We start from the raw sequence: 14,272 nt of genomic DNA on the forward strand, positions 1-14,272 counted from the left end.
ACACCTCTTAAAAGAACAAGAGGACGATGGAACACTGAGTAGAAAGAACCTCGGACTGCAGCTCTGAGAAAGTCACGGCCAAGCTGATGGGAGCCCGAGAGCCATGACTGCCTAATAGAACATTTCTGCAGTGGCAGAAGTGGCCTGACTTGAGCACTCTCAACGTGCTCAGACATCAGCTCAAATATTTGGGAAGAATGGGACCTCTACGCGAGTGCCTCTGCGGATCCTGAGGGTGTGGCACTGGAGGTGGTCAGCTGACTCTACTCACAGCAGTTCCTCACTTCAAGGGAGTTCCCAGTGGCTCACCAAAGACCTGCAGAAGTCTTCTCAGAGCCATTTGGGGTCTACCCCATCTAATCTTCTTTTGATAAAGTCCAAGTTTCTCAGACTGTCTGCATTAGATTTAGGTTGGCACTACTGTAAAGTCTGGAGAATTCTCAGTGCCTTCAAGAATCTGCATCCTAATCTCTGTTTCTTATTAGGACATTCTATTATCACCCCCCAAAGACAACTTCCAGGTTGTCCGCCCCCAACCTCGTGCAGGTGTGTTGACTGTACCTGAAGCTCTCTTAGGTCCTAGCTCCCAGAAGTCAGGCAGAGCTTGACTTGAATATTAGTTGAGTGATGTGAGCCTCGGAAAAGCATTTGAGCTGTGTCACCATAGATTTTCCATTGGCAAAATGGGAACTATTGTCCCTTCCTCAAGAAGGTTGTTATGCAGTTTAAATAATACATGTAGGAAGTGCCTAGTACAGCACCTGGCACAAAGCAACTATTTAAATATTAGTTTCTGGTGCCCTCCCTTGCTCAGGTCGCCTGAAGAATATTCCCCTGGTCCATTGTTAAGTCTGTTTCTTATCCTTTTTATAAGGAATTTCACCTCATCCTCCTTTCCAAGGTAATATCCAGAACTATCTGCTTTACGTTAGTAGATTCCTAACTGAATTCTATCTTCTCCTATTTCGAAGTCTCTTTCCAAGTTTAGCCCATTTCTACCTTTCTTTTCTACCCTGGAGGGATATTTCTTGAGATCAGCTCATGTTTATATCAGGGAAAGTTGATGTCACCTTCCAGCAAAAGAGTGAACCTGTGACTCAGGCCACCAACTCTGCCCACATCCCCACGTTCTCTCAGGGTTCTCCCTTCGGTACCCACATCAACCTGCCCATCTCCCACCCTCCTGAATAGATGTAAAAATCTTGTGATATTAAAATGCTCTCAACTTACTGACATTACAACAGGCTTTTTTTTTTATTTTTTGAAAGAGCGCTGTTGTTCCTTTCCTCGTTCCTTGTCACGTTTACCACTCAAAATACACACGTTCTGGGCATATGCCGGCACAAATACGCAGACATACTGACTTGAAAAGAGGCATATTTTTGCACTCCTTGACATCTGCTTATGTTGGTTAAACACACAACTCTTCTGTTCGTGTTTCAACATGGTCAGAAAACACACTTGAATGTGTCAAGCCTGTATGTGTCTTCCTTAATAATTGATGGAAATCGTTGCAGGCACAATCCAGCATCACTTAGGTCACTTAGGGACGATGGCTGAGGTGAATGGGGGGTGCGGTTGGATGAGCCCATCACTTGTTGGGTTGGTGGGTGGCAGGTAGACAGTCACCCTTTCTCTTGCCCCTCCTCTGCTATTTCTCTTTCTATGCTTTTCTTATTCCTTAAGAGAAATCAGGTCTGCTTTCCTGTCAAGACTAAAGTAAATTAAGAAAAATAAGGATTGATTTCTCACTGTGGATAAATTGAGCCATAAAAGAGACTCTTTTTCACTCTTCCGCCATTTTGCCATCAATCTATAGAATAACATGGGTGCTCTGATTATATACATTTGAGGACAGTACATACTATCATAGAGACTTAGCTGGGTTATTGTAAACTTAAATGTTACGTATTCTTATTTGGGAGCCCCTAAATTTACAACTGTAATATGGCATCACCCCTGGCTTTTATACACAGAGAATGGCACAATTTTCTTCCATTTTCTTCATTTGCATGTTGAAATTCTATTCACAACTCTCATTCATTTACATATATATATTCAAATGGTTGTTGGATTCTTTTCACAGCATTGCATTTTATGCAGCAGGCTACCTTCATCCATATTTTATTGCAAAGAGATTACCATTACTCTTAGGTATTTTAAAATAGGAGCTTACAAATATGTTGCTTACAAAACAGAAAAAAAAATTAAACAACCTGAAACACACAAAAACAACCCATCAAATTCAGATGACTAGATGTATGGCTGGAAGGTTATAGCTCCTGTCCAAACTAAACCCTTTAGTAATGATTGCGTTGCCTTTAATTCTGTAAATGACAGTCTCCCAGCAGGCTGCACTATTCTGATCACATTCACATCATTGCTATAATTGGCTGCCCGTGAAACTCTCGTCACAGACAGCCTTGTTAGCTCACAGGGAAGAACGGTACAGGCAACACATCAAAAGGTTGAATATGGAAAAGGAATGAAAGAGCCTAGCAGCCTGCTGCATCCTGGTCATTGAAGAGCAGGAGAATCTTTGTGTGCATGTGCGTGTGTGTGTGTACATGCACACAGCAGCCCCTACGCTGAGGACGGCCAAACGAGGGGAAAATAATCAGCGGGAGAATGGAGATACTGTGAGACAAAAGCACACAATTCACAGAATAACTTCCTAATCTTTAGATGAAATCTGCTAGTGCTGCTACCAAACACCTGTGCAATTATCTCTCGATCGTAGTTATCAATGGATTTGATCGTGACAGTCCAGAGGCTCTGAGGCTTTGACTTTTGCCTTTCCTTTACATTGAGAGTTGTGACGGAGAATAAAAGCACTTACAGTTGGAATTCTGATTTCCAAGTGGATTTGAAAGCATGGGAAAGTGCAAAGAAAATTGCTCTTAGAACCAGGGAGAACCAGGGTTTTACCCCAGGTTTACTGATCCTTGGCTGTGTGACGCTGGGGGAAAATATCAACCTTCCAACCAGCGGTTGGCTCAGCCATTAAATGGAGATAGTGATGTCTACTTTGTAGGGTTTTCTGGGGACTAGATGACTTGGTGTGACAAGCACCATGTGGGATCCTGTTTCTTAGTAGACACTCGGTTAGCTGTTGTTGTAGATATTGCTGTTTCTATTTGTTGGGAGAAAATACTTTATAGGCACTAAAAAGAGTAGAGACTCCCTTCAGCCTGTCCTTGTGGATAACTTTAGCATGGCTGAATAACTGATGGTATCTTTCCTGTCCTCTTTACAAGGAAAAGAGGAAGAAGCATTTCCCAACGTGCCGCAGAAGCACAGAACATCAGGAAGAAATACAATCCATACAAAATTCACTTCATCAGCATGTGGTGTATCTCTTGCTCAACACTACTCTGCTTATGGGATTCTCTTCCTGACCCCAAAACTAATCCCAGAAATATGCTCTGCTCATCCACAGAGTTTTATAAAATGTGATATCCTCCCTTTACAAAGAGGGCAGAAAGGATTACCATTGTCCTTTAATCAGAACAACAGTTTTCAGTTTCGTCTTTGAAGTAGAAGCTATGTGCTACCCAGATTATCCCCTTGGGGACCAAGGCACTGCTTCCCTCAGCCTGCCAGGAGTGTCTGCTGCTAATGGCTCACAGCTGAGTCTTTCCCTGGGACTTTCAGCCAACAGGAGCTGATTCCCCCAAGGTTATGTCCATTTCTTGTGGCAGCCTTTATCCAATGACTCATGGATGCAGGGTATGAGGTTTAGCCCTCTTGTCTCAATATGGGACACCCCAGGCCCAGAACTCCCCATGAAATCAGAGGATCCCTTTATTGGAACTGCTTTGCGGTCCAACTTTTCCTTCCTTGAGTCACTGATAGGAGCTGTTCCAAGAGCACTCAAGTGTCAGTTAATGTCCTCCAAGAAGAAGATGCCAAACTAGAATTAGACATGCTTGTGAAAGAGAAAGAGCAGAAGAAGCAGGAGGAAGCAGGAGGGCCTTCAGTGTGGGCTGTAGGCCTGACACCTATGGAAGGAGAGAAGAAAGGAAGTAGGATTGAGTAGGAAAAGCCTCAAACTGTAGTATAATTCTCAAAATGTCTTAGCGAGGCTGATGAGGGGTCCCAGAGCAATGACTGCCCATTAGAGGAGTCCTGAGTTGGGCAGAAATATTCTAGCTCTAGTACCCCTGCTATGGTAAGTAACTGGCCTGGAGGACCCCGGAGAGACCATGGTTACAGTGTGAACGCTGCACAAAAGAAAAAAAAAAAGTCATGTCATCTAGAGGTTCTCATCCAACTTCTTTCCTTGTAGCTGGTTGTTCTGTGGGTAGATCTGAGTGACATCACCATGGTCACCACATTTCCTTGATTATCTTCCTGCAGTGAAACTCTCCATCTCATGGTCATCTTTCAGGGAACCTGATCTGAGACAGTTGGTGTCAGGAGTGTTCTGTGGGATTCTAAAATGGGATTTTGAAGCTGGATTATGTATGGGCTGGCTGGGGATGGGGACCCTATCATGGGTGGTAGGTGAAGCACTCACACTCCCTGGCATGCAGCAGCTGTGCAATTGTTAACATTCCACTGATGGTAAACTGGGATGGGATATTGATGGAAGGGGTGAAATGGCAGGTGCAATATCTCAGGCATGTGAGAGGATGGAGCAGTAGTATTACAAAGACAAAGGAATCCGAAGGCTGTTGCTGAGTGAAATTTTTGCACTGGAGAGACAGTGAAAGGTGAGAGTGATTAATCACCAACTGAAGGCGAAGTGTGAAAGTCAAAGGGTCTCTGGCAACGCATAAAGGGACTCTTATCTCCTAGAGCCAGAGGGCAGAGCAGGCCAAAGATCAGCCCCAAGACTTAATTATAAGGATAACAAAGCTCCAGAAAGGTTACATTCTCAACTCTGGGAAATCTGCTTTCCCAAGGTCAGAGCCCTTGTTGAGAAAGAGTTAACCCTGAAGTATCTAAATCAATGCACCCAAAAATATGAAAATCCCAGATACTTACAGAACTTGGGACCTGCACAAGTGGCCTACTCCTCCCAAGCACCAACACTCCCTTCTTTCTTGAAGACAATGAGGACACTTCTGTCTTGCAGGACAGCATTCAATCATGTTAGAATCTACCCCTCCTCTGTTTTCCTGGCCACTAGACCAGAAATTAGGGCCAAATCTTTATATAACATGCTGGGAAGTGCTGGGCTTGGTAGGGAAGGACAGAACTATACTCTGAAAGGGTCATAGAACCTAATTAACATACACTGGCAAGAGCGAGGTGAGTATCGTGGAACTGAATCCTGAGGGTTCTAGACCACAGGGTTAGGACGTAAAATTAGTTAAGGGAGAGTGTACTGATACGGGAGCACTCTTCTGTGACACAGGATTTAACAGCCTTGTAAAGCCCCAAGAAATGCCGCTGGGATGGCTGGTAGAGCTTGGATGTTGCAATGACCAATGCTTAAAGAAGAGGAATCACAGAGCTACCTTGGCAGTGATGTTAGTGGAGGGTGGGACACTTGGGTGGGAAGTAGAGGAGCACTGGGAGTGATACAGAGGTTGAGGACCCACTGCAGCAGTGGGGGCTCTGGTTCACCTCACTGACCTTCCTCCTGTAAGTTTCCCCACAACACAAGACCATCAGAAATTCTGAAGGGGCTGCTCCCAGATGGGATAAACTTAATATACAAAGCAAGTTGATCTGAGTGGCACAAGCAGTGGGTTGTTGATGCACTGTGGTGAACTGTCCAGCCCTCTTCGGGACCCAGGCGCTCATTCTTCCACCTGCCAGGAGTGCTGGTGGCTGATAGATTGTAGAGGAATCCCTGCCCGGAATTAATCGTTGGCTGATGGGAGTTGCCTTTCTCAAGACTAGGCCTGCATCCAATGACTAGTCGATATAGGTGGTACAAAGGTCTGACTTCTTACCTCAATTCAGGACAATGCTGAAGGGTCATTCCAGCTTCAGAGCTCCCTCGGCAATCAGCTGAGACCTTTCTTGCAGCAACATCGTTGACGTTCAATATTTCCCTGTACTCAATCCCACTTCCTCCCCTTTCCCATGGGTATTGGTCCTGTGAGAACTCAATAAACCTTCTTAATTTAAATTTCCCTTTCTAAAAGGAGAAAGTCAAAAACATTTATGTTTTTTCCATCTTATATACACGGGTACTAATACTCCATATATGGCATGGGGGCAGTGAAGAGGGCTATACGACAGGCAGAAGAGTAGGGTCAAGTTACCAGAGAAATAGCACAACATTTATTATTGTGGGAAGTCTCAGTTGGCAGAATGTGTTGGAGAACTGTGCCATCTGAAGGGCATTTCTAAGGTGGCAGTGAACATTTGGAACCTCTGAGCATATTCAGAATTGCTCCTTGAGATCCATCTGTGCTTTACACTCTTCTTTGTGCCCACGTGCTTGCAGAAGCTAGACAGACAGATGAGTGCAGTTGTCAGTGGGCACCCACAAGGACTAGTGAGGCTGATGCAGCAGAGACCTCAGAAGTATTCCTGGTCTCTTTCATTCTCTCTCTTCTGCTACAGCACTTCTATCATTAACAACTTTGTTTTCTCTAATTTTTCATGCTGGAATAGAGAGAAAACAAGACTTAAGATCAGAAACCCTGGTTCTTGTCTGAATTCTGTTATTACCGTTTGTGGGATTCCCCAGCTTCACGTTTATAAAATGGAGTATCCTACAACACCAGTTCTTCTGGGATATGTTAAAAGCTGTGGACCCACGGTCTCCCCAGAAAAATGTGCAGACACTGTCTTATACACATTTATCTTCCCTCAAGTCACGTTGAACATAATCTTATCTAAAGTGACCTCTAATTTTGACGGCTGTAACACTAAACCTTAAAGTCCTTGTTAATTCTCCTCCAGTTCACACCTGTCCCTACTCTTGCCCCCAGATAGACCAGTGCTGATTGTTAATGAGGGCAACAGTATTTATTGAATGCGTACCTGCTGAGGACCAAGAATTGAAATAAGCTCTAGGGTATAATACTTTGTAAGATAAGTCTTGCCCCATAAAGTAAAGACACTTCAAGTGATACAGAGTAAGGAATTTATTCTAGGGACTATGCCTTAACCAACTGTAGGTGCTGGTGAAGAAGCCTTTGAAAGGCTATTACTTCTGAATCTGGTGATGAGCCTGAAATCATGGCAGGTCATCAAGGCCAGCAGTTGGGAAGAAAACATGCATATGAAGCAGAGGAGAGTGAAGACAAACTGGAACTTGTAAACAACAACCTGAAACACATGAAATCAATGACATGCATAACCTGCAGAAGAAGGGCTGTCCTTTGCCATGGAGCTGCAAAAGTGCCTGGACCTGGATGAGAAGTGACGGGGGGAAATCTGGCAGGAATTGGAGGAGCTGTGAGCTCAGCTGCTCTCCCACCACAGCATCAGTGAGGATGCCTGTGAGCTGCAGCAGCCATTGGTGCCCGACACCAACCTTCAGAGATGGATGGTTGCTGATTTACTTCTGCCACAAACTCTCACACTATCTTCTCTGCTGGCCAGTAGAGGGGATCTTGGAACCACAGTTTCAGCTAAGCTAATGTGACCAAGTGCACATCTACCCCAAATACGAGTAACATAGGGTCTTTCCCTCAAGTCTGGAGGGATGAAGGGAAAAAACCAAAACCAAATAAATGTCTCAAAAGGTAAAATACAGATTTCCTTTCCTAGAGTAGATGGGGCATAGAGGGAGTGGCCAAGTTCCCTGGAGAGAAGTGGAGATTTCATGGAGAAGAAAACTCCAAGAGCATCACAGGCAGAGGAAAAAGCAAGAGATAGAAAACCAAGGGCTGAACAATCACGATACTTTCAAAAATCGGAAACGGTTGGGCTAAGCCTGGGGATAAAGAGGAGGAGATAAACAATTGGAGAAAAAAACAAAGGACAAGATTATGGAGGATTTCATAGACCATGCTAAGGTGCAAGAAGTTTGGACTTGATTCTGCTTCGTGGTTGTTGATTTGAGTTTTATATTGTGATATGTAAAACTATTTTAATAACTAATCAAAGAAGAAAACCCCAGGACTTCCCTGGTGATGCAGTGGTTAAGAATCCAACTGCCAATGCAGGGGACACAAGTCCAAGCCCTGGTCCGGGAAGACCCCACATGCCGTGGAGCAACTAAGCCCGTGAGCCACAACAACTGAGCCTGCGCTCTAGAGCCTGTGAGCCACAACTACTGAGCCCGCGTGCCACACCTACTGAGCCTGCGTGCCTAGAGCCCATGCTCAGGTGCAGTGTACACCTGAAACTAATATAATATTGTAAGTCAACTATGCTTCAATTAAAAAGAAAGTTGAGGGTTGAAGTGATATATTATATATATATATATATATATATACACACACACAAGAGAAGCCACCGCAACGAGAAGCCCTCACACCACAGCGAAGAGTAGCCTGCAATTGCTGCAACTGGAGAAAGCCCGCGTGCAGCAACAAAGACCCAGTGCAGCCAAAAATAAATAAATGAATAAATAAATAAATCAGTAAAAAAGAATAAAGGGCCTTAATTAGAAAAAAGATATGTAAAAATATGTAAAAAAAAAAAACCCTACATTTGAACACACCAGAGATGGCCAACACAATGAACCTGTGCTGCCACGTTCACATCCTTTTGCACAGCTTTCAAATAAAGCTTCTCCTGTCATTTCCATTTAATTGAAAGATATCATGAGACTGCAAGAGTAGCTATTAAAAACCAGTTCCTAATTTCAAGTACTTATCAGTGTGAATTAGGATTTAAAACAGAATTTCTTAAAATTCTAAACCAAACACAGAAATAAAACTGGACATCGAACTTGATGTAAGAGTAAAATTTTATTCACAACTAAAACTTTATTCACAAACCTGATTTTAAATTTTGGTAGTAATCTTAATAATCTCAATGTTCTCATTGATTGACCTAATAACCAACTAGTTGGAATTCATAAAATAAATTCCTGTTTCAATACTTAATACTTAATCAGTTTCAAATACTTACTACTTTGAGGTAATATTTTGTTTTCAAACAGTATCCCACCTGTACAAGATAGGAATTAAAAATTGTGAACATAGGTAATGGTGAGCCGTAAAGGATTTGAAGAGCAACATGATAACTTTTTTTAATTTGAAAAAAGAATTGCGTTGATGGTGCGGTTAGAAAAGAATTGGAGAGAGACAAGTCTGAAGTACAGTTTTTGCAGTCCAGGAACAAGCTGGTCTTATGACTAAAAAGTATTGTTGGGATTAGAGAGGAAAATGAGAGAATGGTGTGGAGTTACTGAGAAGGTAGAATCTATAGCCCTTAGGATGGATTCAGATGCAGAGAATGATGAAGGGATGGGGGTGTGAGTTCAATGACTGGGTGGGTATTGATGACATCTTCATCTTTGACTTTTTCTACAAGCCTAGCACAGTAGCTCTCACATAAAAAGTGTTCAGTAAATATTTTTGAAGTGTTAAAATGCCAAATAACAGTGTTCTGGTTGACTCTTGATACTTTGAGAAGTCCCATCCAAAGACTTTTATGATTCTGCAGAATATTCGTTTTTCTCTTAAGAGGTTTTGTCAAAAATAAGGACTCAGCTCTAACTCCTGTAATTTTTTTCCCCATGGTGGCTTCTTCTAAATCAAGGGATGCCTTCTACTAAGAAACCTCACTTTTAAGAAATCCTTTTTGCATTATTATAATTGGATGGCATATAAATGGAAAATCCTCTTGCACCCCGATCTGGTGGGTAGTATTTCTACTGCTGCATTTGGAAGGCAATAGAAATATTTTAACCAGAGCTCCAAACAAACTTCCTGTGCTCTTTTATGTATTGCAAATATTTAGGGAAAATAATTATTTTTTAAAGCAATTACAGATTCACAGGAAGTTGCAAAGAAATGTAGAGGGATTTTCTGTGCACCCTACAAGGGGAGATATATTTTAAAATTACCTAGGAATTAATTTCCTAGTGTTAAGGAATATATATAATTTTATAAATATATAAAATATGTATTTAATGAGACTGGGTGAAGGAGGAAGATGGGATATTAAGGCAGAAAATAGCAGTATTGATACGTTAATGACTCATTAGGTTTTCCCAGGAGCAGCTAAGTGTTGCTACGTTTCTAAAGGTGTTCTGTTTGGACCAAAGTCAACGACAAAATCCTCACAAGTATGTGGAAGTTGAGACAGTAAACATATTTCTCTGGTATTTAATTAACTCTACAGAACATAAGGCAAATAAAATCCGTTTCTAAAGGAAAAACAGCAATCACAGCTATTAGAAAGCATCATTTAAATGCACACACGCCACTTGCGCAGACACACACATACATACACGTGCAAAATTTGTAGCTGACTGGATTTTAAATTTGAAATGTGCTCAATTTCTTATGTGCATTGCACTTCTAATTATCTTGGTCTTTTCATTGGCCCAAAGTACCAAATATTATAGAAGAGCTTCATACAATGTTGGCAAAATTCCTTTGAAACTTAAGACTAATTCTGACATCTGATTTTTTTTTGCACCAGAATCTTCTCCTAACTCCAAATAGTTCTTTTGTCACAGGGTTAAACCTCATGGTGTTTTTCAGCCCTTGCTCTTGTATCCCATCACTAACCAAAGTGACCACATAGCCCAGAAAATGTGAAATGTTCATATTCTGTACATTTTCCAGGCCAGTGATATAGTTTTACCTTATATTTGTATAGTACTTTACAGGTTCAAATGCTTTTCACATACATTATCTTATTTCATTGATCAACAACACTGTGGGACAATATTATTTCCCTATTTAACTGCATAGATAGTTGAGGGTTGGAAACAAGTTACAAAGATGTTATATACAGCGCAGGGAATACAGTCAACATTTTTTAATAACTTTGAGTGCAGTGTACACCTGAAACTAATATAATATTGTAAGTCAACTATACTTCAATTAAAAAAAAGAAAGTTGAGGGTTGAAGTGATGGAGAGATTTACCCCAAATCAAAGAACTGGTTAGTAGCGAGGTCTGGATTAAGATTCCTCAATTTCTACTTCTAAGTCCAGTGATCTTTCTTCTCTACCACAGCTATCCCATTTGTACCTGAAGTATTCTCAAAGTTTCATGCTTTCTGAGATTACCTTCAGTGAATATTTCAATAAAATGGCTGGATGCCCCCAATCCCAAACTCTGGGCACCACGCATACCAGAATATCTCCAAGACTGATGAAGGCCTTCCCTTTTGGCTCTAGCTCCAGTTTTTTGTTTCTAATGCCTTCTGAATCTGTGCTCTGCACTGTGTTTCTTCAACTCAAGTCCTCTTTCTAGAGGTATGGGCACATAACTGAGTTCTCCCCAGTGGAAGGTGGGTGGAATTGACAGGTGCCTCTTCCAAGCGTGACCTAGAGATACTCATATGTGTGTCCTCCTCTGTGCCTTTTCCTTCTTCCCAAGGGTAGGAATGGCTACAACAAGAACTATATCAGAAGCCACATTTTGCGGATGGAAGAGATGACCTTAGCCTGCGTTCATGAATAATCAAGTGGAAGAGAGCCATGCTCTGAACGGATACATCCTAGATCATGTGAGCGAGAAATAAATTTCTATATCCTTAAATCACTGAATTACTATTGTCATATCCTAACTAATTTAACCTTCCTCACCAAACATACCCATTAAAGTGGCTTCCTAACCAAGGGTAAATTTCTCTCCCTAAAAGGAAGTCTAGCTTTACCTTAGTGCAACCAGCTTTTTCAACAGTATACTGTGTTCCCATTATACTATGTAAGATGGTATAGAATGTTGGAAAAAGCATAGGCCCTAAGGTCAGGCAGACTTGGGTTCAAGTGTGAATTACATACTTTTTAGTTATGTGACATCGAATAGGTAGGCTAATCTCTAAACCATAATTTCATTTTATGACAAAAATAGGGTATTTGGGGAGAAATAAATATAATATTATAAAATACCATATCACAGGTTTTCTGAATATTTGGTACATGGTATGCAAACAATAATATTAGTAATAATTATTACTCACGGAGTACATGTTTTAGGTTTTCTCTTGGTTAAAAAATATATATTGTGGATCATGTTCCAAGAGGAACAGAGAGTCGATCAATCCTCAGAGACCCAACCTCTAATGTGAGAGCTGTGGATATTTAATTTACCCTGCTTATTTTCTCCCAGATTATGGTCTCTTTTAAATTTTGTTTTTACCATGAAACACTCCTTTCTAACCTCTGTTTTCCTAATGGCATAGTCAGTCCTTTACTCTCCCAGAAACTCTGGTTTCCAGCTCTGATACTTTGTCCTTAATAAGCATTCAAAAGTTTTCATTAATCTTAACTCTGATACACTTATGTGATATTTGACGGATCATTTGAATCATTAGTGCCTTCATTTTTCAGCCTCTGAAAAGCTAGATGAAAACTTTGGTGGACAAGAAAATGATTCATAGAAAGATGTTGCAAATGTAGAAGGTGCAGTGTTAATATGTTAACCCAGTTAAGGCTTCAATTCCTTAGAAGTTTTCTTTTTTCCCTACTTAAAATGTGTTTAAATATGTATTTTGTATTTTCTGGTAAATACAAAAAAGATGTTTTTTAAAACATTAGTATTAAAACTAACCATAGATAATCTTAATACTCATTATTAATATTTTGGTCTAATTACCTTTATTCTCTTTTCAAACACACACACATACACACACATTGTTTTACTTTGTCTTTGTTTCTGCTCTTTTCCAAATTTGAGTTCATACCATTCAGTTTCGTATTTTTCTCTTTTTCACTGAATATCATGTAGTAAACATTTTTCCAACCAAGGAACGTTTCTAGGGCCCAATTTACATTATGCCACAGTAACCATTTAAATTTGCAATGAGAGTCAGAGAAAGTTTTGAATCCCTAAATTTTCTTTTGTAGCAGCCTTTCCGCAGCTGTTATGAGAAATACTGCTTTTGTCAAAAAATTCTCTTGGCTCTTATCACCTGACTGTCACTTATTCTACAGAGTTAGTAGCGCTATTAGCCAGTGGGGAATCCACAGGGCTATTCTCTGTAGTGGAAATAGGGAGTCCTGTAGCTCATCAGCAGCAGACGTATCTTTAACTTTCCCCTCAAACACTCGTAAATAAAACACAAAACTCTTATGTCCACGCTTTGAATTACCTTTTACTTTTCTTTCAGGTATTATGATTAAAAAGTATGTCTTAATACCAGAAATACTGTAATATACGAAAGGTAACATTATCAAGAAAGGGCAATAATGGTGACTTTCATAATCTGGTGGGTTAGGTATTCTACAGAAAGATGGGACTCGAATCAGACCCTAGAAATGTCCAAAACCCCAGATTACAAGTCTTGGAAGACTGAAGATTTCGAGCTAAATGTGAACATACATGTCTTATGTAAGATGAGAGAGTCAGTTATTGCATTGCAGCTAACAGATGCAGAGGGAGGGTAGGGAGGAAAGGGTTTTTTATATTTTTAGCCAGCAGTTTATACCATCTCTCCCTTTCCCCACCAGACATGCCAAAAACACTTAGTAGATTCATAATGCTGAACTGGCAACTGAGTTTGAAGGCGGGGGTGGGTAGGCGGGAGATGAAAACCAAGGGACCCCATTAGAAATTGCCTCTGCTATCTCATTAATCTCTTACAGCAAATAATACATGCAGAACTCAGGCTACTGTGGTCTCCAAAGAATATCGTTTTTTTGTGGGTTATAACAAATTAAAGAAATAAATTAAGTCACTAACCCAGCAGGGAAGTGCTTGAAATCCTGGGCTCTAGAGTCTTTGCTGCTGTTCTGAAATTACAATAACAAAGAGGCCTTTTCCTGAAATATATATATTTAAAATGTATATTACATATATATGTAAATTGTTAATGTAGTTTTCCCTTTAGTTTTGTTATTAGCTTTAGCGTACTCCAAAAGTCCCTCCCGTGCCCCTAATCCCAAAACTTGTACCTGCTACTCGCTAATTCCAAATAGAGAATAACAGTCATCGAATGGGGTGGAAGTAGTAGAAACTTGGTGTTCTTTTATATAGAAACAGAGAGATACACAATCCATCTTTGGCTTTTTTTTTTTTGCTTGCTTATTTGTTTCCTTGTTTTATGACTTGCTTGGAATAATTTGTGGAATCTGTCGCATCACAGAGTACAGCCACTGATGTCTCCGCTCAGTTTTTTTTTTTAATCATTGTTTTTATAGTTAAGTGTAGCTTTCTAGGGTCTGTATAATAGTGTCCATTAATAATTGGTCAGAGGTTGTGCTTAAATGCTTTTAGTCGGTAAAGCT

General features: G+C 40.7%; 1 long non-coding RNA gene across 1 annotated transcript in view; it reads left to right on the forward strand.

The window, feature by feature from the left end:
* Positions 1-11,544, forward strand: part of LOC125965684 (uncharacterized) — a 294,608-nt gene extending 283,064 nt beyond the window's left edge. The window contains exon 4 of the long non-coding RNA XR_007479912.1: positions 11,421-11,544. This is a non-coding gene — a long non-coding RNA (uncharacterized LOC125965684). The remainder of the gene's footprint in view (positions 1-11,420) is intronic.
* The last annotated feature ends 2,728 nt before the right edge of the window (positions 11,545-14,272 follow it).

Source organism: Orcinus orca, chromosome 10, assembly GCF_937001465.1.
Source record: "Orcinus orca chromosome 10, mOrcOrc1.1, whole genome shotgun sequence".
NCBI lineage: Eukaryota > Metazoa > Chordata > Mammalia > Artiodactyla > Delphinidae > Orcinus > Orcinus orca.